The following is a 24,531-nucleotide window of genomic DNA, read 5'->3' on the forward strand; positions in this document are numbered from 1 at the left end:
AATCTGAAATCTGTTTGTTCACTAACCCGATTGAAATGAGTAGGATTGCTATCAATGCAGCAGTCCCTGAATGGAAAACCAAGAGCTGATTGTGAAGTGTATCCAGAATCTCTCAGCACTCAATACTTCAATGTTGGGTACATTGCTGAGACCAATTCTTGGTGGTGGTCAGATGCACATGCACGTGACCACCAGCATATCTTGGACTTGCCTCTTTCAGTATGCATGGAAATTGAAGGCTTTCTGAGGCCTGAATAGTTAGATAGCTGTAGTTCCCTTTGGAACTTACTGCTGTCAATCAACTTATTCAAATAAACTGATTAAATTCTTTTTGGTGTATCTGTCTGCTATTACATTCTTTATTGTACTTTAGCATTCATTACCCTTCCTAATGCAGTAATGCTGAGTAGTTATCAGCTCAAAAGTGTTTCCTGAGACTTGACTATACTGTAATTGAGTGGTGTTGCTGAGACAAATAAAGTTTTGTACTTTGTGCAGTTGGAGGATCCTAATTTGTTTTGGCTCTGATATTTTAGCTTTTAAAACTTCCATAATCAATGAGGCACAGGTAAGGACAAGGTTTTTTATTTTAACAGACGGTGGGAATGGCTGCAAGGGCAGGGACATGCTTCTCTTTCAGAATGTGGATATTCAGGGAAGCTAACAGCATCCCTGACAATTTCATGTGTGAGAAGTGCATCCAGCTGCAGGTCCTTACAAACTGTTGAAGCTGGAGTTGGATGAACTCCATATCATTCAGGAGGCTGAGGGGGTGATAGGAGTTGTAAAATGAAGATTCCTAGGAAATTTTCCCAGGAACCCTCCCATGAATCTGGGGTGTGAAAAGGTTGGCCCGGGAATTTTAAACTAGTCTGCAGCCCTACCTCCTAGGTAGGGCTGCGGACCCTGCGATGGAAAAAGCAAGTGGCCAAGCAGGGGAAGCCTCATAACATCAACTCTTGCAGGCTGCGTCATTAAAATGAAAAGATTCATGCCTCTTGACAACAGCGACAGCAGCACAATGCAGGATGAATGGCCATTCATCTCGCATTGTGTTGTCATCACAACGTCCCGAAGTGGCCCCGAAGCATTGGGGGGGGGTGGGCGTCTGTCCGATGGCTGAATGGTGGGGGGAGAGAGGGACCAAGTAGGCTGTTGAGTGACTGACTTATGGGGAGGGAGGGTGGTGGGGGGGGGGGGAAAGACTTACTCCTGTGAGTGCGTAATGAGTCATTAGTTGGGGGTGGGCATTCCCCCCCCCCCCCTAAATTGCAGGGGAGAGCAAATACCTGTGAAAGGGCTGGGAGGTATTGCATTCCTGGGAATTTCACTGGATCACAACTCGCCTGCAGTGTGAAAACAGCTAGGGAGGCAATCACACCTAGGAAGGTAGCTGAGTGACAGTCAGGAGAGGGAAAGGGAACAGGGAGGCCTTGCAGGGTACCCCTATGGGCATTCTATTCAGCAACAAGCAACCCATTTGGATACTGCTGAGGCAGGTGACATATTTGGGAAAGGTAGTAGGCTTCTCAAAAGACCCTCCTGGCACAGGTCAATACACCAAAAAGTCCCAGTCATTCACAGAGCATGCCTTAAAAAGCTGTTTTATCTTCAGCAGTCTCCCTTGCAAAATCACAATGTCTTTGCAAACGTATCAAATTTGAAACAGACTCTGACAAGCCTTCCCTCAGTTCTTCCACTGTATCGAATTGTTGCTGGGCAGTGATGGTGCCTGCGTGATATGTCAAATGTTAACTGACCATTCAATTCCTCCTGTCTGTACTATCCCTTACAGTGATAATTCCATTTTACTTAAACGGAAGCTCATAATAAAAGGAAGAGGCGCTTGGCACATGAGTAGGGACAGATGGTAAGGAGTTTATGTGGAAAGATAGGCATATAGGGCAAAATTGCAGCTAGTTGGATGAGTTACAATTTTTTAAAAAAAGGAATACAGGGCTAAAGATATTGTATTTAAATGCATGCATCACAAAAAAATAAAGTTGATAATATTGTAGTACAGCTACAGATTGGTAAGTATATTGTAGCCATCATGGAGTTGTGGCTAAAAGATCAATGTCATTGGGATCTGAATGTCCAAGGATATACATTGTATCGAAAAGGTAGGCAGATAAACAAAGGGATGGTGTAGTCCTGTTTGTAAGGAATAACATTAAATCATTAGAAAGAGGTGACATAGGATCAGAAGATATAGAATTATTGTAGGTTGAGTTAAGAAATAGCAATTGTAAAAAGATACTGTTTGCAATTATATACAGATCTCCAAACAGTAGCCAGGATGTGGACAACAAATAGAAAAAAATGTGACAAAAGGGCAATGTTGTGGTAGTTGGGTATTTTAACATGCAAATAGATTGTGAAAACTCTGTTGGGACTAGATCTCAAGCAAGAGAATTTGTAGAATGCCTGAGATGGTTTTTAGAGAAACTTGTTGACGAATCCACTGGGGGATCATCTGTACTAGATTGCATGTTAATGCAACAGTGGTGATTAGAGAGCTTAGAATAAAGGAACCATTAGGGGGAAGTATGATTGAGTTCAATTTGAGATTTAACAAGAAGAAACTAGTTAGAAGTGGAGGTGTTTCAGTGGAGTAAAGGGAATTACAGTGGCATGAGAGGGGAACTGGCCAAAGCAGATTGGAAGGGGGCACTAGTAGGGAAGAGAGCAGGGCAGAAATATATGGAGTTTCTGGAAGAAATGAGGAAGGTGCAGGATAAATACTTACCAAAAAAGAGGAAATATTCTAATAGAAAAATGTCACAACTGTAAAAATGGATCAGCTTGTTATTAAATGGTGGGGCAGAGCCGATGGGCTGAATAGCCTTATTTCTGCTCCTATGTCTTGTGGTCAAATGCTGTTGATTATCATGACATTTAATTGGGAGACACTAAAAATAAATTATGATGGTATTTGCTATTCTAAATGAGACACAGTAATCTGCAGTTGCTGGAATCTGGAGAGGAAAAGAAACTGCTGGACAAACTCAGCAAGGCAAGCACCATCCATGGAGGCAAAGGGATACTCACTGTTTTGGGTCAAAGCCTGAATCGTCAACTGTCCCCTTGCCTCCACAGATGCTGGACATGCTAAATTACTCCAGCAGCTTTTGCCTTTTATATTTAGCTTTGAATATTTGAAGTTAATTAGTTTGGATTTAATGGATTGGTTTCAGAATCAGAACTTGTTGTCAATGACACGTCACAAAATTTGTTGTTTTGCGGCACCATTGCAGGTGCAAAATTTGCTTTAAATTACATTTTTAAAGATAAATGAATTAGTGCAAAGGAGAGAAAAAAGTGAAGTCGTATCCGTGGTTCATTGTCCATTCAGAAATCTAATGGAAGAAAGTGTTTTTTGCATTGTTGGGTGCTGCTTTCTTGAAAATGCCTCTCAATGGAGTAATATTCATGATGGTGCTGGCTGAGTTCACAACTCTCTGTAGTTTCTTGTCCTGTGCATTGCACCTCCATATCAGACAGTGATACAATCAGTCAGAATGCTCTCCAAGGTAGAAATTTGAAGAAAGCATTTCTTGAAATACCAAATCTCCTCAAGCTCCTAATGAGGTACAACTCTGGCAAGCCGCCTTAATGATTGCATTGACATGAAGGCCCCAGGATAGATGACACTCAGGAATTTGAAGTTCTTCACCCCTTCCACTGCTGACCCCTCAATGAGGACTGGTTTGTGTTCTCCTGATTTCCCCTTCCTGATGTCTACAATCAATTCCTTCGTTTTGCTAATGTTGAGTGCAAGGTGGTTATTGCTGATCTATTTCCCTTCTCTATACTTTCTCATTGCCATCAGTGATTCTGCTGCCAACTGTGGTGTCATTGGCAAATTTGTAGATGGCATTTGAATCGTGTGTATAGAGAGAGTGCAGGAGTGGGCTGAATATTCATCCTTTTTTTTAAAATTTTTTATTTTTCACACCATAAATCACATTAGTCATGATGCACACTTTTTCCTTTTCACACATATACAGTGACATTTTCTCCCCCCCCTCCCTCCTCCCAACCCACCCCCCCACCCCCCCCCCCCATCCATTTAAGGTATACAATCTAGGATACATTAAACTAGTCAGACAATGTTGTCACTCAACAAAAATACACCAGAAATTCTACTGAGTCCATTCTTTTCTTTCCTTCTCCTTCCATCAACTTAGGTAATGATTGTCCCCGGTAGGTTTTCGCTATTGTATTTAATGTAAGGCTCCCATATTTGTTCGAATATTTCAATATTATTTCTTAAACTATATGTTATTTTTTTCTAATGGAATACATTTATTCATTTCTATAAACCATTGTTGTATTTTCAAATTATCTTCCAATTTAAAGGTTGACATAATACATTTTTTTGCTACGGCTAGAGCTATCTTAACAAATCTTTTTTGTGCATCCTCCAAATCAATTCCAAATTCTTTTTTTTTTTTTTTTTTTTTTTAAAATTTTTTATTTTTCACACCATAAATCACAATAGCCATGATATACACTTTTTCTTTTCCACACATTTACAGTGACTTTTTCTCCCTCCCCCCTCCCTCCTCCCAAGCCACCCCCCCATCCCCCCCCCTCTCATCCATTTTAGTTATACAATCTAGGTTGCATTAATTCAGTTAGACAATGTTGTCATTCAACAAAAATACACCAGAAATTCTACTGAGTCCATTCTTTTCTTCTCTTCTCCTTCCATCAACTTAGGTAATGTTTGTTCCCGGTAGGTTTTCGCTATTGTATTTAATGTAAGGCTCCCATACTTGTTCGAATATTTCAATATTATTTCTTAAACTATATGTTATTTTTTCTAATGGAATACATTTATTCATTTCTATATACCATTGTTGTATTTTCAAATTATCTTCCAATTTCCAGGTTGACATAATACATTTTTTTGCTACAGCTAGGGCTATCTTAACAAATCTTTTTTGTGCATCCTCCAAGTCAATTCCAAATTCTTTGTTTTTTATGTTACTTAGGAGAAAGATCTCTGGATTCTTTGGTATATTGTTTTCTGTTATTTTATTTAATATCTGATTGAGATCTTCCCAAAATTTTTCTACTTTCTCACATGTCCAGATTGCATGAATTGTTGTTCCCATTTCTTTTTTACATCGAAAACATCTATCAGATACTGTTGGGTCCCATTTATTTAACTTTTGAGGCGTAATGTATAGTCTGTGTATCCAGTTATATTGTATCATACGTAGCCTCGTATTTATTGTATTTCTCATCGTTCCAGAACATAATTTCTCCCATGTTTCCTTTTTTATCTTTATATTTAAATCTTGTTCCCATTTTTGTTTAGTTTTACCATTTGTTTCCTCATTCTCCTTTTCTTGCAGTTTAATATACATATTTGTTATAAATCTTTTGATTATCATTGTATCTGTAATCACATATTCAAGGTTACTTGCCTCTGGCAAACTCAAACTGCTTCCTAATTTATCCTTCAAGTAGAATCTCAATTGGTAATATGCCAGCGCTGTATCTTGAGTTATATTGTACTTATCTTTCATTTGTTCAAAGGATAAGAATCTATTTCCTGAAAAACAATTTTCTATTCTTTTAATCCCTTTTTTTTCCCATTCTCTAAAGGAAAGGTTATCTATTGTAAAAGGGAGTAACTTGTTTTGCGTCAATATTAGTTTTGGTAATTGATAATTTGTTTTATTTCTTTCTACATGAATCTTCTTCCAAATATTGAGTAGATGATGTAATACTGGAGAAGTTCTATGTTGTACCAATTTTTCATCCCATTTATATAATATGTGTTCAGGTATCTTTTCCCCTATTTTATCTAATTCTAATCTCGTCCAGTCTGGTTTTTCCCTTGTTTGATAAAAATCTGATAGGTATCTTAATTGTGCGGCTCTATAATAATTTTTAAAGTTTGGCAGTTGTAAGCCTCCTTGTTTATACCATTCTGTTAATTTATCTAGTGCTATCCTCGGTTTCCCCCCTCTCCATAAAAATTTCCTTATTACACTCCTTGAAGAATTTTTCTGTCAGTTGTATTGGCAATGGCTGAAATAAGTATAATATCCTTGGAAAAATGTTCATTTTAATACAGTTTATCCTTCCTATTAGTGTTAGTGGTAAATCTTTCCAAGGCTCTAAATCGTCCTGTAATTTTTTCATTAGTGGATAATAATTGAGTTTATATAGTTGGCCGAGATTTTTGTTTATTTGTACACCTAGGTATCTTGTTGCCTGCATTTGCCATCTAAATGGAGATTCCTTCTTAAATTTTGAGAAATCTGCATTATTCATAGGCATTGCTTCACTTTTATTTACGTTTATCTTGTAACCCGACACTTCTCCATATTCCTTCAATTTCTTATATAATTCTTTTATTGATAGTTCTGGTTGTTAAGTACACTATAACATCATCCGCAAATAGACTGATTTTATATTCCTTGTCTTTTATTTTTATTCCTTTTATATTATTATCTATTCTTATCAATTCTGCTACTGGTTCTATAGCTAACGCAAACAATAAAGGTGATAGTGGGCATCCCTGCCGCATTGACCTGCTTAAGTTAAATTGCTTTGATACATGTCCATTTACTGTCACTTTCGCTAACGGTCCCTTATATAATGCTTTAATCCAATTAATATACTTCTCCGGTAAACTGAATTTTTGCAATACTTTGAACAAATAATTCCATTCTACTCTGTCAAAGGCCTTCTCTGCATCTAAAGCAACTGCTACTGTAGGTGCTTTATTTCCTTCTACTGCATGAATTAAGTTAATAAATTTACAAATATTGTCTGTTGTGCGTCTTTTTTTGATAAATCCAGTTTGGTCTAAATTTACCATTTTCGGTACATGCTCTGCTAATCTGTTTGCTAATAGTTTAGCTATTATCTTATAATCTGTGTTTAGTAGAGATATTGGTCTATATGACGCTGGTGAGAGTGGATCTTTCCCTTGCTTTAGTATTACTGTAATTATTGCTGTTTTACATGAATCTGGTAAGCTTTGTGTTTCATCAATCTGGTTGATTACATCCAGGAGGGACGGAATTAATAAGTCTTTAAATGTTTTGTAGAATTCTATTGGGAATCCATCCTCTCCTGGTGTCTTATTATTTGGTAATTTTTTTATTATCTCTTGTATTTCTACTGTTCCAAATGGTTCTGTTAATTTATTTTGTTCCTCTATTTGTAGTTTTGGTAGTTCAATTTTAGTCAAAAATTCATCTATTTTCCCTTCTTTCCCTTCGTTTTTAGTTCGGTATAATTGTTCATAGAATTCTCTAAAGTTTTCCTTAATTTCTTTTGGATTATATGTAATTTGTTTGTCTTTTTTCCTTGATGCCAATACCATTTTCTTAGCTTGTTCTGTCTTAAGCTGCCATGCTAGGATTTTGTGCGTTTTTTCACCCAGTTCATAATATTTCTGTTTTGTCTTCATTATATTCTTCTCCACCTTATATGTTTGTAGTGTTTCATATTTTATTTTTTTATCCGCCAATTCTCTTCTTTTAGTTGTATCTTCCTTCATTGCTAATTCTTTTTCTATATTTACTATTTCCCTTTCCAAGTGCTCTGTTTCCTGATTATAGTCCTTCTTCATCTTGGTTACATAACTTATTATTTGCCCTCTAATGAATGCTTTCATTGCATCCCATAGTATAAACTTATCTTCCACTGATTCCGTATTTATTTCAAAATACATTTTTATTTGTTTTTCAATAAATTCTCTAAAATCCTGCCTTTTAAGTAACATGGGGTTTAATCTCCATCTATACATTCTTGGAGGGATGTCCTCTAGCTTTACTGTCAATATTAAGGGTGAATGGTCCGATAGTATTCTAGCTTTATATTCTGTTTTTCTTACTCTATCTTGCATACTAGCTGATAACAAAAATAGGTCTATTCTTGAGTATGTTTTATGTCTAGCCGAGTAATATGAATATTCCTTTTCTTTTGGGTGTTGTTTCCTCCATATATCCAAAAGTTGCATTTCTTCCTTTGATTTAATTATAAATTTGGTTACTTTGTTCTTTCTGTTAATTTTTTTCCCAGTTTTATCCATATTTGAATCCAAATTCAGGTTGAAATCTCCTCCTATTAATATGTTCCCTTGCGTATTTGCTACCTTCAAAAAGATATGTTGCATAAACTTTTGATCTTCTTCGTTAGGTGAATATACATTGAGCAGATTCCAAAACTCCGAATATATCTGACATTTTATCATTACATATCTCCCTGCTGGATCTATTATTTCCTCTTCTATTTTAAATGGCACATTTTTACTAATTAATATAGCCACTCCTCTTGCTTTTGAATTATACGATGCTGCTGTTACATGTCCTACCCAATCTCTCTTTAATTTCTTGTGCTCCAATTCAGTTAAGTGTGTTTCTTGCACAAATGCTATATCAATTTTTTCTTTTTTCAGTAAATTTAGCAGTTTCTTCCTTTTAATTTGGTTATGTATTCCATTAATATTAAAAGTCATATAGTTCGTAGCCATTTTATACTTTGTTTATCTTCCCTTTCCGTTTTTCCATCATTACCTTTCCTCCTTTTCCATTTCTGTTTTCTTATTTTAAACCCTTTATAAGACAACAGTCCTAAAACATCAAACATTTTCCTTATTCTCCTATTTATACCTTCTTTAGCCCCAATCTCCCCTTCCCCTCCTGAGTTGTCCTTTATCCCTTGTCGGACAACTACATCTCCCCTCTCCATTTGGGTTTGCGAATTCATTCGCAAGCGTCAACTGATTTTGCAGTGACCGCTATTCCCCCCCACCCAGCCCCCCCAGAAAAGATTTCACTTTTCATATGTAACAAAGGTCACTCTTTTAATTCCCTCCTTATTCTCTCTATTCCATTACCTTCCCTTATTAATTCTTGTCTATACTATCTATATTTTCCTCTAAGTACAGATACATTCACGTATGCACATTATACCTATACACTCTTATACCTCTTTACCCACATACATATCAATCGTGATCATTTTTACTCTCATTACACGTCTTCATCCCTCAGTCTATTTTGTAATTGTTCTGCAAATTTTCGTGCTTCTTCTGGATCCGAGAATAGTCTGTTTTGTTGTCCTGGAATAAATATTTTCAATACCGCTGGATGCTTTAGTATAAATTTATACCCTTTCTTCCATAAAATCGCCTTTGCTGTATTGAACTCCTTTCTCTTCTTTAGGAGTTCAAAACTTATATCTGGATAAATGAAGATTTTTTGCCCTTTGCACTCCAGTGGCTTGTTGCCCTCTCTTACTTTTTCCATTGTCTTCTCCAGTACCTTTTCTCTTGTAGTATATCTTAGGAATTTTACTAAAATAGATCTTGGTTTTTGTTGTGGTTGTGGTTTAAAGGCCAATGCTCTATGTGCCCTTTCTATTTCCATTTCTTGCTGTAGTTCTGGACATCCTAGGATCCTAGGGATCCAATCTTTTATAAACTCCCTCATATTCTTGCCTTCTTCATCTTCCTTAAGGCCCACTATCTTTATGTTATTTCTTCTGTTATAATTTTCCATTATATCTATTTTCTGAGCTAACAGTTCTTGTGTCTCTATAACTTTTTTATTGGATTCCTCTAATTTCTTTTTTAAGTCCTCTACCTCCATTTCTACTGCTGCTTCCCGCTCTTCCATCTTGTCCATTTTCTTTCCCATTTCTGTTAAGGTCATATCTATTTTATTCATTTTCTCTTCTGTGTTGTTTATTCTTCTTCTTAAATCATTAAATTCCTGTGTTTGCCATTCTTTAAATGACTCCATGTATTCTTTAATAAGAGAAAGTATATCCTTTACCTTGCCTTTCTTTTCTTCTTCTATTTCTCTGTACTCTACCTCTTCCTCTTCTTCTTCCTTTGGGTTGACCATCTGTTGTTTCTTTGGTGCCCTTTCCTCCTCTTCTTTCTTGTTTGTATTGTCTTCTGTGTTCTCTTCTTGCTGCAGGTGTTCTGCAGCTGTCGTTGCCGGCTGTGGAGATCGACTCCCCAGCTGGTCCCCCCTCCCGTCGGTGTGTTTTTTTTCATGCGCATCGCACATGCGCGACTCCTCGCGCATGCGCGGTTGCGCACTTTTACTCGGCTCAACGAGCCATTTTTGTAGTCCACTTTCTACCGACCTGAGGGAGCGGGTTTCTCTCTCCACCGCGGGCCTCTTCGAACAGGTAAGGCCTTCTCCTTCTTCCTCCATTGTCTTCTCTTCCTCTCTTCTTACCGTTGATTTCGATTTTTCTTTTTTTGTCGCCATCTTCTTTCCACCTTTATACTCACTTTTCTTTAACTTTTATTTCTGTGCCTTTCTGTTTTCCTTTGTTTTTTCCGACTTTTCTGGAGAGGGCTGGAGTTCACCGTCCGGCCACTACTCCATCACGTGACTTCCCCGAATATTCATCCTTGAGGTTGGTCATCATGTCATGCTGGGAGAGAGCTTAGAATTTTTTAATATGTGTATTGGATATCGTAAACAAGAGTTTTCAAAGGAATATCAGAGTATATATTTTTATGCAGTATGTAGTTGATATCTGGGATTTGCTGCTAGAAAGAATGGTGAAATGGGACAAAATTACTGCCTTTTTAAGAGATGTTTGGAGAGGCACTTGCATATGAAAGACATAGAAGGATATGTATTCAATGGAGCCAGATTGATTAGTCAGCGAAAAGGCTGGCTGAAAGACCTGTTTCTGTACTTTAGTTCTGACTCTATTTCAAAATCTATTTATTTACCCAGCAGCTGATGTAGACTTCCCTATACTGCAGTACTGAAATAACAATACTGATTTTGTTTTTAAAAAGGGTGTTTTTCCCATCTCATGACAGCTTATCCTTTTGAAAATGCTTTTCAAATGTCATAATCCCACTTATATCAATCCCTCATTCCCCCCACCCCCCTCCCCCCCCACAACTGCTGTACAACAAAATGGTAGGATTTGTCTTTCTTTTTATCCTTGTGGTGACTTGTACATTTTGCTTGCATGATCATGGGAGTTGGTTCACAAGAGGCATTTTTCATGGATAAAGAAAACTGTAGTCAAAGGCATTTTCAGCATTTTGCTCGTTTCCTCTGTACTCTTTATTTTCTCAATTTTTAGGAATCTGAAAACCATAATGAGTTGGCCCACAAATTTCTTCTGTTGCCTCATATCTGTTGATATTTTATTTATACAGCATCTTGAAAAAGTTTTTGACCTTCAGTGAAATATGCAAATGCACATCTGTGTCTCACTGCTGTGGAAGTATTTGTTTCATTTTCCCAGGTATTCTTTCCTTTTGTCGTTTCTGTCCACAATGTAAATCGTATTTACGTTTGACTTTTTCAATCTCAACTTTTGTACTCAGTACCCTGCCCGATGAAGGCAAATGTGCTTAAAGCCTTCTTCACCATCATGTCTACCTGAGTCACCTCTGTGTACCTGTACCATTGGTAACTCTTTCTCCCTATTATTACTCTGATCTGATCTACGTCGACTCCCATAGATCGCGCAGATTGGTCTGCTGGGCATTGACTGCAGTTGATTGCTGTTATGGAGGATCCATTGACACAACTCACCACACAACGAAAATAAAAAGCAAGCTTTAACGTGAAAGTGCTAGAAATCATCAAGAAAACCAACAACTGGGCTGCTGCAAGAAGATTTCATGTGTATGAGAAGTTGGCTAGAGATTGGAGGAAGAAGAGACTTTAAGAAACATACCAAAAAGGCAATGTTCTTTGAGAAAAGGAGTCACTTGTTGGCCAGAGTTGGAAAGTCATGTTGCAGAATGGGTACGTGAACAGAGACAAGATTGCTACATAGTCACCTGAAATAAAATAAGAACATTTGCACTGCAGTGGGCCAAGTCGCACTCAGATCTCAGTGATAATTTTGAGGCCACAATTGGCTGGTGCAATTGTTTCATGAACAGGAAAATCTGGTGTTACGCCAAAAAACAAAAATTGCACAGAAACTTCCAAAAGATCTTGATTATAAAGTTGCAAGTTTTCACCAGTTTATTATACGAAACTGGCAGAAATAGCAGTTTGCATTGGCAAATATTTGAAACAAGGAGGAAACCCCCATGAATTTCGTCACGATAGGCAATAGAACAGTGGAATGGAAAGGTTTTAAAACCGCAAAACAGATGTACAGGCCATAAAAGGGCCAGGTTTACCATAGTGTTATTGTGCGTGGCTGACGGGACAAAGTTAAGACCCATGGTAATCTTCAAACGCAAAATTAAACTGAAAATGAAATTCCCTGCAGGTATTTTTGTACATTTTCTTGAAAAAAGATGGATAGATAAAAATGGTGTAAAACTATGCATGGAACAGGCAGTTTACACAAAGAATGGAGTTTGCTGGTCTGGGATATGTTTCATAGCCACTTAACTGATAACACTAAAAGTAGATTAGCACTACATAATACTTGGAGCTAATCCTGGGTGGCTTGACATCTATACTGCAATCTCTTGATGTCTGCTTGAACAAGCCATTCAATGACCATGTGCGTGAAGAATGGAATACGTGGATGTCGAGTGTAGAAAAGTCATTTACAAAAGGCAGGGCCATGCGTGCTGCATCACTTGATGTGCTGTGTAACTTGATGCTTAAGGCATGGGACAAAATTAAAGCAGAAACTGTGATAAAATCATTTAAAAAGTGTGGTATCTCTTGTGCAATTGATGGCATGGAAGGTGATTTATTGTGGGACACTGATGACGAAGCTGAAACTGTCTCATCAGATACAGACCGGGATCCATATGATGACTGTTTAAACAGTGAGAGTATGGATGTGTTTGCTGCCATCTTTGCTTCAGAGGATGATATTGAGAGTGATTTTGAAGGGTTCTAAATATGTGGTTTTCATTCAATGACAGTGATTTTGAAGGGTGCAAATTGTGTTTTAATTTTTAATAAAAATCTCAATGAAAACCTGCAGCACTCATGTTCTTTTTTGTTTTTCAAGGGTTGACTTATACGCCGAATCGATTTTTCAAGGATCAATTTGTACGCCGGATCAGCATAGATTGGATTTTGAGCTGAATTTAAGGTCTCAGAAGTATATCCAGCGAATAAATTGGCCCCCATTTTTTTGAGAGTTTTTTTGCGTTTCACGAATCAACTTATACGCTGAAATATACAGTATGTAAAAAATCTTTTGGTTGTCTTCTTGAATGTACAGAGCATTGAAGCAAAAGAATTGCAGACTAATAGTCACACTAGATGCAAGAGCTTGAGTTCTTGTGTCCCCAATGCTGCTACATTTCAGCAAATTCAAGTTCAAAGCAAATTTTTTTCCCTCTTGCTGCCTTCAAGCACAATTTAAAAGTTTTGAGATTGCTAATTCTTACATGGCAGTGGAACTTAATTTGCAAGCCTATATTACGATTATATTCAGGCCTCTGAGCCCTGGAAAGCAAATAAAATTGAATTGATATTTATGTTGAAACTTCATTGGGGTGGTATGAAAATGTAATTTATCTACCTAAAGATTTGATGATGTGAGAAGAAGTTGGGCTGTTTCCTTTATGCACCTAAGGAAGCGCAAGTTTTGAATTTAGAAACTGGCTTCTGGTCAGATTACTTGCCTTGGAAGAGAAAATCCAGTAGTGATGTAGCCAGCATTTCAAATAGTTCCCTCCTCAATGATGATATTTGACATGCACTCATCTTCCCCAGGTCGTGAACAATTGGTAGAGATCAGTTTAAGAGAAAGTTGCCCTAATGTTTGTCATGTGAATATTTTAGATATTTTGCATTGATGATGAGCAATGGATATAAATTTCTCAAATATCTTGGAATCATTATAAGAATTGTGGTATGTAACAAAGCACTGAGCATTCTTGATGAAAATAAATGTGAAGTCTTGGACGATGAAAATGTATAAAATTTAAACTTGTTCCTGAATCTGAATTCTGAATATCATCCCTCCTAATTGAAATAATGTTGATGTGCTCAAAATAACAATGACCTGTGTGATTCAATTTAAAGAGCTAGGGAATTCAAGTTTTGGGCTAATAAATTTCCAGGCAAGTGATATGTCTAAAGAATTGTGAAAATTAAGTGACCATATTATATGGCAGGTAAATCATGGCAAATGAATCCTTGGATGTTAATATAGATCATTGTCAGAAGAGAAAATTGTACCATATTGTAAAGCCCTAAATTTTGTATAGAAAGCTATTGCTGAACATTTCAATAGCATGTTGCTTTTTATTGTGGGCACGCAACATCTCCTCACTTGTCAGGAAGGCACAACAGTAACTGCACTTCCTGAGAAGACTGAAGTGGGCAAGGTTACCTGCCACCATCATATCACCCTTTTATCAGAGCTCTATAGAGAGCAATCTGGCCAGCAGCATCGCAGTGTGGAACAGTTGCTGCAGAGAAATGGATTGGAGGTCAATTCACAGGACAATAAGAGTGGCAGAAATTATAAATGGAGTCTCTCTTTCTCTCCCCCCGCCCCCCCCCGCCCCAACCCTAATTGACGTGATCTACTAGGATCTTTGTCTGAAGGTGAAGGTGCACACAGCTGCTCCCATCAGAAAGAGATTCAGGAGTTTCAGAGCCAGCTCCAACAGGCTGAGGAACAGTTTCTTCTCACGGGTAGTGAGAATGCTGAATGACCAAAGGAACAGCTTATACTAACCATCCAAGACTCTTTTATTCATGAAATTATATTTATTTATTTGTATATATGAAAACTTGTCCTGCATATGTATTGTTTTGTCAGTATGTATGTGTGTTATGTCTAGTTGTATGTCTGTGTGTTTTGCACTGAGGATCGTAGAACGCTGTTTCGTTCAGTTGTACTTGTACAATCAGATGAATATAAACTTGACTTCTAACCAAATTTAATGACTCTTATTTTACAATGACAGTTTCCCTCAGTAAAGATTGCTATGACATGGACTTCAGTTGAAGACCTTCTTGTGATTATGATGCATGTTCTCCACTAAGTTTCCTAAGTTCTTGGCTTTCTGTGTTGATTTGCATGCAAGGATTGGTATATTTTTTTTACAGTAAGTCTCTTTTGATAGGATCAAAGATGTCTAGAAAATCAGAAGTGAACCAAGCTGAAATCTATATCTGGATTTTCATTCTTGTCCATTGACGTGCAGATTTAAATACAAATCCATCTTTTCCTAACAAATGTGAAGAACTTTTATTGCCACTCAGGACATATCAAACTCATGAAAAACCAGTGAGTTGCGACGGGAATATTATTTCTTCAAGGAAAATGTAAAAGCTAATTTGCATTCAGCGTGGTTTGCAGACACGAATGAGGTAAATAGCCAGATTGGGTTTTATGCTGTCCAAGATACTAGTAGATCTCCCCAAAAATCTTAAAGTTCTTCTGGAATGTTTTGTTACATTTTGGTGTATTGTCTCAACCAAAAGGCTAACTTTACAAATTCAGAAAGAAAATAGTTTTAGAATCTGAAGATTTCATTTCCATACCCTTCCTTGGGTGTAAATCATTCTTTGCATTGAGAGTACAAAATAAATAAGTTTCAGTGCTCCTCCAAAACTCTTGGAACATGCAATGATTTCAACATAGTTGAGCAAGTTCTGTTCCCCTTCAGTTTTGAAGGAAACACGTGTCATATCTTTTTTGATTTCTCTATGATAAATTTAGTTTAAATGACTCGTGTGGTGTGTGATGCAACTGGTGATATGCCTCGTACTGTATAAAATTTGTCTGATTCACTGAAGTGAAAAGTTCCTCTATGTAAGGATGAGAATACAGTAATTAAGGTTCTATTAAGTAGGTTCTATTAAATTTAGTGCAACCTTGATATACTCTATACCCTTGTATAGGATGATCCGCAAAACTAAATTTTCACCTTAAAATCAGCGTTGTCCTTTACAAGGAGTCTTAAATTCTTACCTTGACAATGAAGTCGCAACACCGCCGCCATCTTCCTGCCGGCTCCAATGCAATCTCGCCCCGTTAGTTATTTACAAAGTCTCAGGGCTCCTCTGTGGGGTCCATCCACCTAGTTTGTCTGCAGTTTGCTCTGTGCAGGCTTTAAACAACCTGTTATAGGAGCTGACAGTAGTTTCTTTTAAAATTTCCAAATTAAATTTAAACCTTTAAATAATAATTTATTATTAAAGTATTGTGGCGGCTCACCACAAGGCAGACGAACTGGCCCTGCTTGTAAGCCATGCAGTGGGGCAGCCAGCCAAAATGGCGCCGTCGGGGGTTGGGGGGTGTTTCCCTTCCTTCCAGCTCGGGGCTCAAAAACCCGTGCTTGGGGACCACGTGATGCCCAGATGATGTCAGCGCCCTCCATTGCGGTTCTCAGGCAGGTCCGGGCTGGGAGTATAAGTGCAGTCCAGCAGCCTGCAATAAACTAGTCTACTCACTGCGCTCAACCCATCTGGTTGTGTGTGTTATTGCAGGAGCAGTGTAGCCACCGCTGCAGTATTGTGATTTGCTTTTATCAGCATCCACTGGTCAGTGGTAAGTGCCATTTTTTTTGGGTGGTCGTATTATTCAAAGGATATCACTCAAAACCAAAATTTTAAACATTTGTACAATGCGCTACCTCTGTTATAAGTGAAATTCATGTAGGAATTTGCGCTGTAGAACATGGCAAAAGGAAGTTGTTTTACATTTTGCTGTGACATTATTACCTTTTAATTCGGCACCTGCAAGGAAACATGTTGAGGTAGCAATGCACCATAAAAGTTAATGTATGCAAATGTGAGCTATAGGTAATGTTCTTGATTACAGAAAAGGGATATGATGCCGAAATTGGAGTTGAGGAATTTGAATGCCTGAGATGAATGTAATGAATTAAGAAATGGTGAGAATAGAGAGTTTTGGGACCTTTTGAAAGAAAAACTGCTTGGCCTAGAAAATGTTCAGTAAAATCACTGTTATATGGAATTCAAGCAACTGGCAAAAAAAAATTAATGGAAAATAAATTGGTAAAATATATGGAAGTTTAAAATTGGCACGCCTCACCATTAGTTTGCCAGTCACGCAACAAGCAACCAGAAAATTCACTTATCTTGTATCTACTATTTGCCCATAGGTGCTGGACATTAGGGGTTTTACAGTATTTATTTGGCTGTTGAGGGGAATAAGGATGAAAAGCAAATATTTGTGTGTTGGCTTTAGTATGTTTTAAAGTACTTTACAGCTGGTAAGGGACTTCTAAAGCCACAGTTTTATATACAGTATTTATAAAAAAAATGCAGTATTCAATTTTTCACATTGTAAGCTTTCATATAATGTTTTATTAATTAAGGGATAAATGTGCGATAAAACAAGAGGGAGAAATTCCCTGCTTACCTTGAAAAATGCCTGTCCAATTGAGAGACCAGATAAAATCTTCATCCAAAAGTTAACACCTTTGCCATTTTGGACCTTCCAATGTCTGGAAGTGTTGTCCAAAATTTTATGATCAAATCTGTGGAATATTAATAATCAAGGATGCTTTCAAATGAACAACATATAGCCTTGTGGAGGAAACATTGGATAATGGGTTTGCAAATTTTCTATTCTCTTGGCTTTAGGTAAGGTACTGGAGGATTTATTTTCATTAAAAAATATTGTTTAAATTAGAGAGATGGTAATTACATGCCACTCAGGAATTTTGGTGGTAATTGCATGGCTAGGGAAAATATTCTGAAGGATGGTATTAATTGTCCTTTAGGAAAATGTAGATTAATCAAGAACTGTGTTCTAAATTGGTTATGTGAAAATTCAGGGCTGACAGACCTAACTTTTTTTGTTGGAGAAATAGGTTTCAGAGACCTGCCTGATAAGGAAACACTTTTAAGAGATCTGTCAGTTCATGAGATGAAGGATAAATAGCCAAAATTAGTTAGGTGACAGGAAATGGAGAATTGTTCAAATCTCAAATTTATTGTCAGAGTTCATGCATGACATTATTTTTACTGCAGGACAGGCAGAATTTCTAATTACCATTAACTGGAAACTGTACTCACAAGAAAGAAACAGAAACAAAAGAAAGACGTGAACAAACTGCAAATACAAAAATTCAGTAATAATGTGTGAAATATGAGTCCTTAAATGAGTGTCTTGTAGCGACTGCTACTGCTGGAGAGGTTGTGTTCAAAGAAGAGACACACTACGGTAGTGAGTTCAACACTGATTTATTGTATGAGCAGCTCTGCTTATAAAGGATTCAGAAGCTATCTCTGATGTCATCATGCCACCCGACTGGTGGCATTGCGATTCACTTCCTGGGATTGGTCGTTTAGTGCTACCTGGGGAGCGGCCAATCAGTGAGCCACTCTCATCCGCAGGTGTGCCTGTTTCCCTAGCTCCACCCGATTGGCTGTCGCTGGCCAGCCCATCAGAGTGGGGTGCTCAGCTGCATGCTGCTGAGTCAAGCACCGATTTCGAAGTGCTCAAAGTCTGCTGGTTGTGTAAGCCGCGGGCTTCCGATGTGGAGTCGCCGCTTCAGGCGTGGCGTGCTCGGCGGCCTCCTACACAACTCCCAAAGAATCGGTGCTTGGCGAGGCCTTGTGCTTGGGAGGCCTGCCCCTTCGGCGTGGGGGTAGGTTATGGATCAGGTGGTCAGAGCCAACGAATACCAGCTTGAGCCGGTCCAGCGTGAAAGTCTCATTTCTCCCCCAATATCCAAAAGTCATGTTGACCCATTATGTCGTACAACTTTGTATGGGCCTTCGTAAGGTCTCTGTAGTGGGGGTCTGTGTGCCCCATGTCTGACAAAAACATATTTACAAGTCTCAAGTTCTTTAGGTACGAATGTTGTCCGTGAGCCGTGCTGCTTTGGCTGTGTCGGGGTGAGTGTACCCAGGCGGTCCTGCAGGTGGGACAAGACGGCCTTAGGAAGATAGTCCCCAGTGTCTTTGGTAGCCAGGAATTCCTCCGAAATCACTAATGGTGTGCCGTACACCATTTCGGCTGCAGAAACCTCTAGGTCCTCTTTAGGAGTATCCACGGGAGCTCGTCCACCCAGTTAGGGCCATTGAGTCTGGCCATGAGAGTTGTTTTAAGGTGTCAATGGAATTGCTTCACCAAACTATTGGCTTGAGGGTTGTAAGTTGTGGTGTGGTGGAGTTGAATACTTAGGGCATTAGCGAGATTAGACCAGAGGCCGGAGGTAAATTGGGAGCCCCTGACCGAGGGAATATGTTCTGGAACCCTGAACCGAGCCACCCAGTTGTTCAGGAGGGCCCTGGCATACGTTTCCTTAGAGGTCTCAGGCAAAGCGATGGCCTCAGGCCATCTAGTCGACTTGTGTAATAGGTTAGTAACGAGCAGGCGCCTCTGGATATTAGTAAGGAGTCCACCAGATCTATGTGGACGTGGCTGAAATGGCATTGTGGCAGTTGAAATGACTGGGGGGGGTTTTAGTGTGGGTATGGATTTTAGAGGTCTGGCATCGTGTACAATTACTGGCCCACTGGCTGAGCTTGTGCGAATCGACTAGCAACCATTTTGACAGTAATTTTTATGTGCCAAGTTGTGTAAGGCCTCAAAAATGCACCTCCTTTAGGTAGTGGGAATGATGGGTCGAGGCTTACCTGTAGACGCATTGCACAGGACCGTCTGCCAAGCTGTACATCCTCCAACTGGAGGCTGGTAATTGCAGTGCTGATATGCGTCAATATCCTTGTTCGCTGCCTGTGCTTCAGCCAGAGTCTTATAGTCAATGCTAGATGTTGAGGTGTGTACCGCCTGTAATGTGGGACATGAGAAGGCATTGGCCACCACATTGGATTTTCCCGCAATGAAATATATGAAATGTGCCTCTGTTGCCTGGCTAACCACTGGTCGGAAGCCTTAGTGAAGACAAAGGCCTTAGTGAGGAGCTTGTGGTGTGTTTAAAAAAAAAAAAAAAAAAAAGCCTTACCTTGTGTTCGGGCTCAGTTGAGTTAAAGTGCAGCATCGCGATGGAGGGGAACTTGGCTAGAATCTCATTGCTTGGACTTGCCACCGAGTGTAGATGGGGAGTGGTCAGTTTGGTATCTTCCAGTGCAAGGGTCTGAAAGGTCTTTGTGTGTACTAGCTGGCGGCCCTTGACGTTGACTAGGAGGGAGTTGACCCTCAGGAAGCATGTCCCCAAGGAGAGGCTGGTGGATGTCTGCTAAGACAAATCGCCAAATGAAGTGGTGGTTGCTGAAATGGAGGGGGATAGTACGGGTGCTGTAAGTCCGTATCGAATAATTATTGCCAGCCCGTAACCCGTGCCCTGCTTTCTGGTGGCGTGCATCAGTGGTGGAGGGGGGAAGATGCTGACCTTGGCCCTGGTGTCGACCAGGAAGTGTCTGTCTGACGTTGTATCCTGAATGTGGAGAAGGCTGTTGTATGGGCCAGCCTTCACAGCTACTAATGACGGTTGGTGATTTTGGGAACCCGCAGGGTGATTGGCATTGGTGGACTCAGCACCCCATTGCTGATGGTAGAAATAATATGGCTCACTGGGGTTTGCAGGCTTGGAGGAAGACTTGCTGAGCAGTCTGTCGAGCGGCCTCCTGGAAGGCCAATGTTGACGAGAAGAGGCCACGTGGTCTAATGAAACGCAGACATCCCTTTTTGCCACCCAGAGCAGGTCGGCTCTGGCAGCTACCTTTCTGGGCTTCATTAAGTCTTCTTCGGCTATGAGTAGCTTGATGTCCTCTGGTAACCTCTCCAGGAAAATTTGCTCAAATGGAGCACAAGGGATATGGCCATCATTCAAGGCGAGCATGTCATTCATGAGGGTATATGGGGCCCTGTCCCCCAAACTGTCCATGTCTAGCAGACAGGCAGCACACTCATGCCGTGAAAGCCTGAAAGCTTGGTTTAGTAGCTCTTCGATGGCCTGATACTTCCCTTGTTCCAGAGGTTTTTGGAGGAAGTCGATAATGAGAGCTGCCGTGTCCTGCTCGAGGGCACCGACCACATAGTAGATGTCGTCGTCGGCTGTCATGTTCCGTACGGTGAACTGCACCTCGGCTTGTTGGAACCACACCCGTGGCTGTGATGTCTAGAAGCTGGGCAGCTTCAATGAGACCGCGTTGATTGCAGGCTGGAAGCTCATTCTTCAGGTCCAAGATGCCGGTTGGACCAGTCAGGAGTCACCACTATGGCAGCTGCTACTGCTGGAGAGATTGTACTCAAAGAAGAAATGCACACAATGGGAGTGAATTCAACACTGGTTTATTGTGCTGGAAGCTCTGCTTATAAAGGGGTAGAAGCCCATCTCTGATGTCATCATGCCACCCGACTGGTGGCATTGATATCCGCTTCCTGGGATTGGTCGTTTAGTGCTACCCGGGGAGCGGCCAATCAATGAGCCACTCTCATCCCTGGGTGTGCCTGTTCCCCAAGCTCCACTCAATTGGCTGTCGCTGGCCAGCCCATCGGAGTGAGGCTCTGCAGCTGTGTGCTGCTGAGTCGAGTGCTGACTTCGAAGCGCGTAGCACGTCTCGGCTGTCTCCTGAGGAAGTAGAGGTGGTGACATGCTTTCTTCACAATTGCATTAATATAATGGGTCCAGAAAAGGTTGTCTGAGATAATGATCCCTCTAGGAATTCAAAGTTGCTCATCCCCTGCACCTCTCATTCCTCCAATGATCACTAGGTTACTTCTGGTTTTCCTCTCTTAAAGTTAACAATGGTCTCAATGACATTGAGTGATAGGTTGTGTTGGTGCACCATTCAGCCAAGTTTTCAATTTCCCTTCTGTATGCTGACTCAGCACCTCTTATGCAGACAGCTACTGTGGTGACATCAGAAAATTTGTATATGGTGTTGTAGCGAGCCACATAGTTGAAGGAGTAGAGTGGTGGGCTAAGTGTGCAACCCTGTGGTGCTCTGGTACTGATAGAGATTGTGGAGGAGATGTTGTTGCTAATTCATACTGACTGGGGTGTGGAGATGAAGAAATTCAGGAACCAGTTGAACAGTGGGATATTGAGGCCTAATGTGGAGTTTGTTGATCAGTTTTGAGGGTATGATGGTGTTGAATGTTGAACTGCAGTTAATAAAGAGCATCTTTGCTGTCCAGGTGTTCCAGGGTTATGTGGAGAACCAGTGAAATGGTATTTGCTGTAGACTTATGGCTTCAGTAGACAAATGAGAATGGATCCATGTTGTCACTCAGACAGAAGCTGATGTGCGTTGTGAAGGTTGTGTGTCTCCATGTTTTGCACTGAGGACCGGAGAACGGTGTTACATCGGGTTGTACTTGTGCAATCAGATGACAATAAATTTGACTATTGATAGCAAAGTTTGGTTATGAATTTGAATTTAGAAAAACAATATGTGTTGCGACTATTTTCCTTTATAGTCGCTTGCAGGAATTAGACTCGTTCAAACAAATTTGTACTAAAGTTGAGTTTTCCATGGTTTATTAAACATTATATCAGTTACTACATTATTACAAGCTGTTTGAAAAAATGGTTATATGGTACTCTTTGGCTTGGCTTCGTGGACGAAGGTTTATGGAGGGGGTAAATGTCCACGTCAGCTGCAGGCTCGTTTGTGGCTGACAAGTCCGATGCGGGACTGGCAGACACGGTTGCAGCGGTTGCAGGGGAAAATTGGTTGGTTGGTTGGGGTTGGGTATGGTACTAAAACTATGATTAAATGATTAAACATTAATAAAAGTTGTTGGAACAAAACTAATTTCTTCTATTTTGTAGAACAAATAAAATCAAAACTGAACACTTATCTAAAACATGCAGAGAAAACTAGCTATAACCTTGAAGAAAGATGTTACTAGGAGATAGCATGAAATAGGTCAACCTCTACTGACTGCTTTCAGAATTTGCTTATAACTAGGATTTTAACCCTTACAATATGGAACAGAGATATTTTTGTTATTTTCTTTGTTCTGAGTTGCACTAAGATTTCTGTTTCCCAATTCCAAGTTTTATCCTTTTGTTTGCAAGTAATCTGTTATTTGATTACTTTAGTTATTCAGTTAATTGTAATCTTGTGTTTTGATAATACTTGGAAAAATTTGTGATCTGTACACATTCTGTTCTTCTCTCTGGTAAATGTAGTTAATACCATACTCAAAATGCAAGGCACTTTGAATTGATTTACTGGAGGCATTTTAATTTTATTTGAAAAACTGGTTGATAAAGGATTTTCTTCTGATCCTTGCTGATTTTTCTTTTGAATTGAGGTTTTTTTGGACTGAGAAGTTTACAGACTGATTCTTGTAGTTAAATAGCAATCATAATTTTTTTGTACATGTGACAATTCTTGCAATTCCACAATTTGCAAATAAATGTTGCTCTTAAAAGGTATTTTCCATTGGATTCAATGTTTAAGACCATATGCTGCATTTCTCGTGTTAGAATAATAGAACCATAGAACACTACAGCACAGAAACAGGGCCCTTCAGCCCATATTGTTTAGCTAAACCATTTTTGTGTCTAATCCCATTGACCTGCACCTAATCCTCAGCCCTCCATACCTCTCTCATCAAGGTACCAGTCCAAATTTTTCTTAAATGTTAAAATTGAGCCCACATTCACCACTTCAGCTGGCAGCTCATTCTGCACTCCCACCACTCACTGTATGAAAGAGTTCCCCCTCATGATTCCCCTAAACTTTTCCCCTTTTACTCTTAACCCTTGTCCTTTGGTTTGTATCTCACCTACCCTCAGTGGATTAAAAAAAAACGATCTACATTTACTCTGTCTACCGTCCTCCCCTGATCATTTTAAATACCTCTTATCAAATCCTCCTTCATTCTTCTATGCTCCAGGGAATAAAGTCCTAACCTGTTTAACCTTTCCCTGCAACTCAGTTCCTGAAGTCTAGACAATATCCTAGTAGGACCATCCATGGTGGTAAAGTAGAGGGTGAGGTCCCTGACAAAGAACAATCCAATCAAGACCTCAGTGGTGGAGCAGGCAGATGAAGTTGCTTCGAACTCAATGGCTGTGAAGGCAGATGAAGGCTGCAACAAATCCATAATTTCCCATTGTCACGGTTTCCATACTAGTGGAATTAGTTGAATGATTTGTGAAGTATGTGTTTTCGCTCTGTGGGAAAATGGAACAAAGTCTGTCCATCCTCGACCTCGAGGGATAGCCACGATGAAGCGACGATCAGTCTCCATTTGACAATAAATTGTTCATTTCAATAAGATTTAGTCACAATTTGAATGACCTCAGATTTGTTCTTGAGTGAAAGTAAGCACACACTCTGGATCATAATTTACTACATAGGATAAGGTGATAATGTGTTCATTGTCTTGAACAGAGAATTGTAAAATTAAAATGAATCAAGATTGTTAATTGGCGCGGTTAGCACAAAGCCTTTACAGTGCCAGAGATTGGTACTTGGGTTCGAATCCTGTGCTGTCTGTAAGGAGTTTGTACATTCTGCATGGGTTTTCCCTGAGGGCTCTGGTTTCCTCCCACTGTTCAAAATGAACCGGGGCGGTGGGGGGGGGGGGTGTAGATCAGTTGGGTGTAATTAGGCGGCATGGATTCGTGGGGTGAAATGGCCTGTTACCATGCTGCATGTTCAAGTTTAATATGGATTGGTCTGTCCTGACAATGGTACTGACCTTAATGAAGGGGAC

General features: G+C 39.5%; 1 protein-coding gene across 9 annotated transcripts in view; it reads left to right on the forward strand.

The window, feature by feature from the left end:
- map4k3a (mitogen-activated protein kinase kinase kinase kinase 3a) overlaps positions 1-24,531 on the forward strand; it is a 350,582-nt gene that overhangs the window by 17,468 nt on the left and 308,583 nt on the right. The window lies entirely within an intron of this gene.

Source organism: Narcine bancroftii, chromosome 4, assembly GCF_036971445.1.
Source record: "Narcine bancroftii isolate sNarBan1 chromosome 4, sNarBan1.hap1, whole genome shotgun sequence".
Classification (NCBI taxonomy): Eukaryota; Metazoa; Chordata; class Chondrichthyes; order Torpediniformes; family Narcinidae; genus Narcine; species Narcine bancroftii.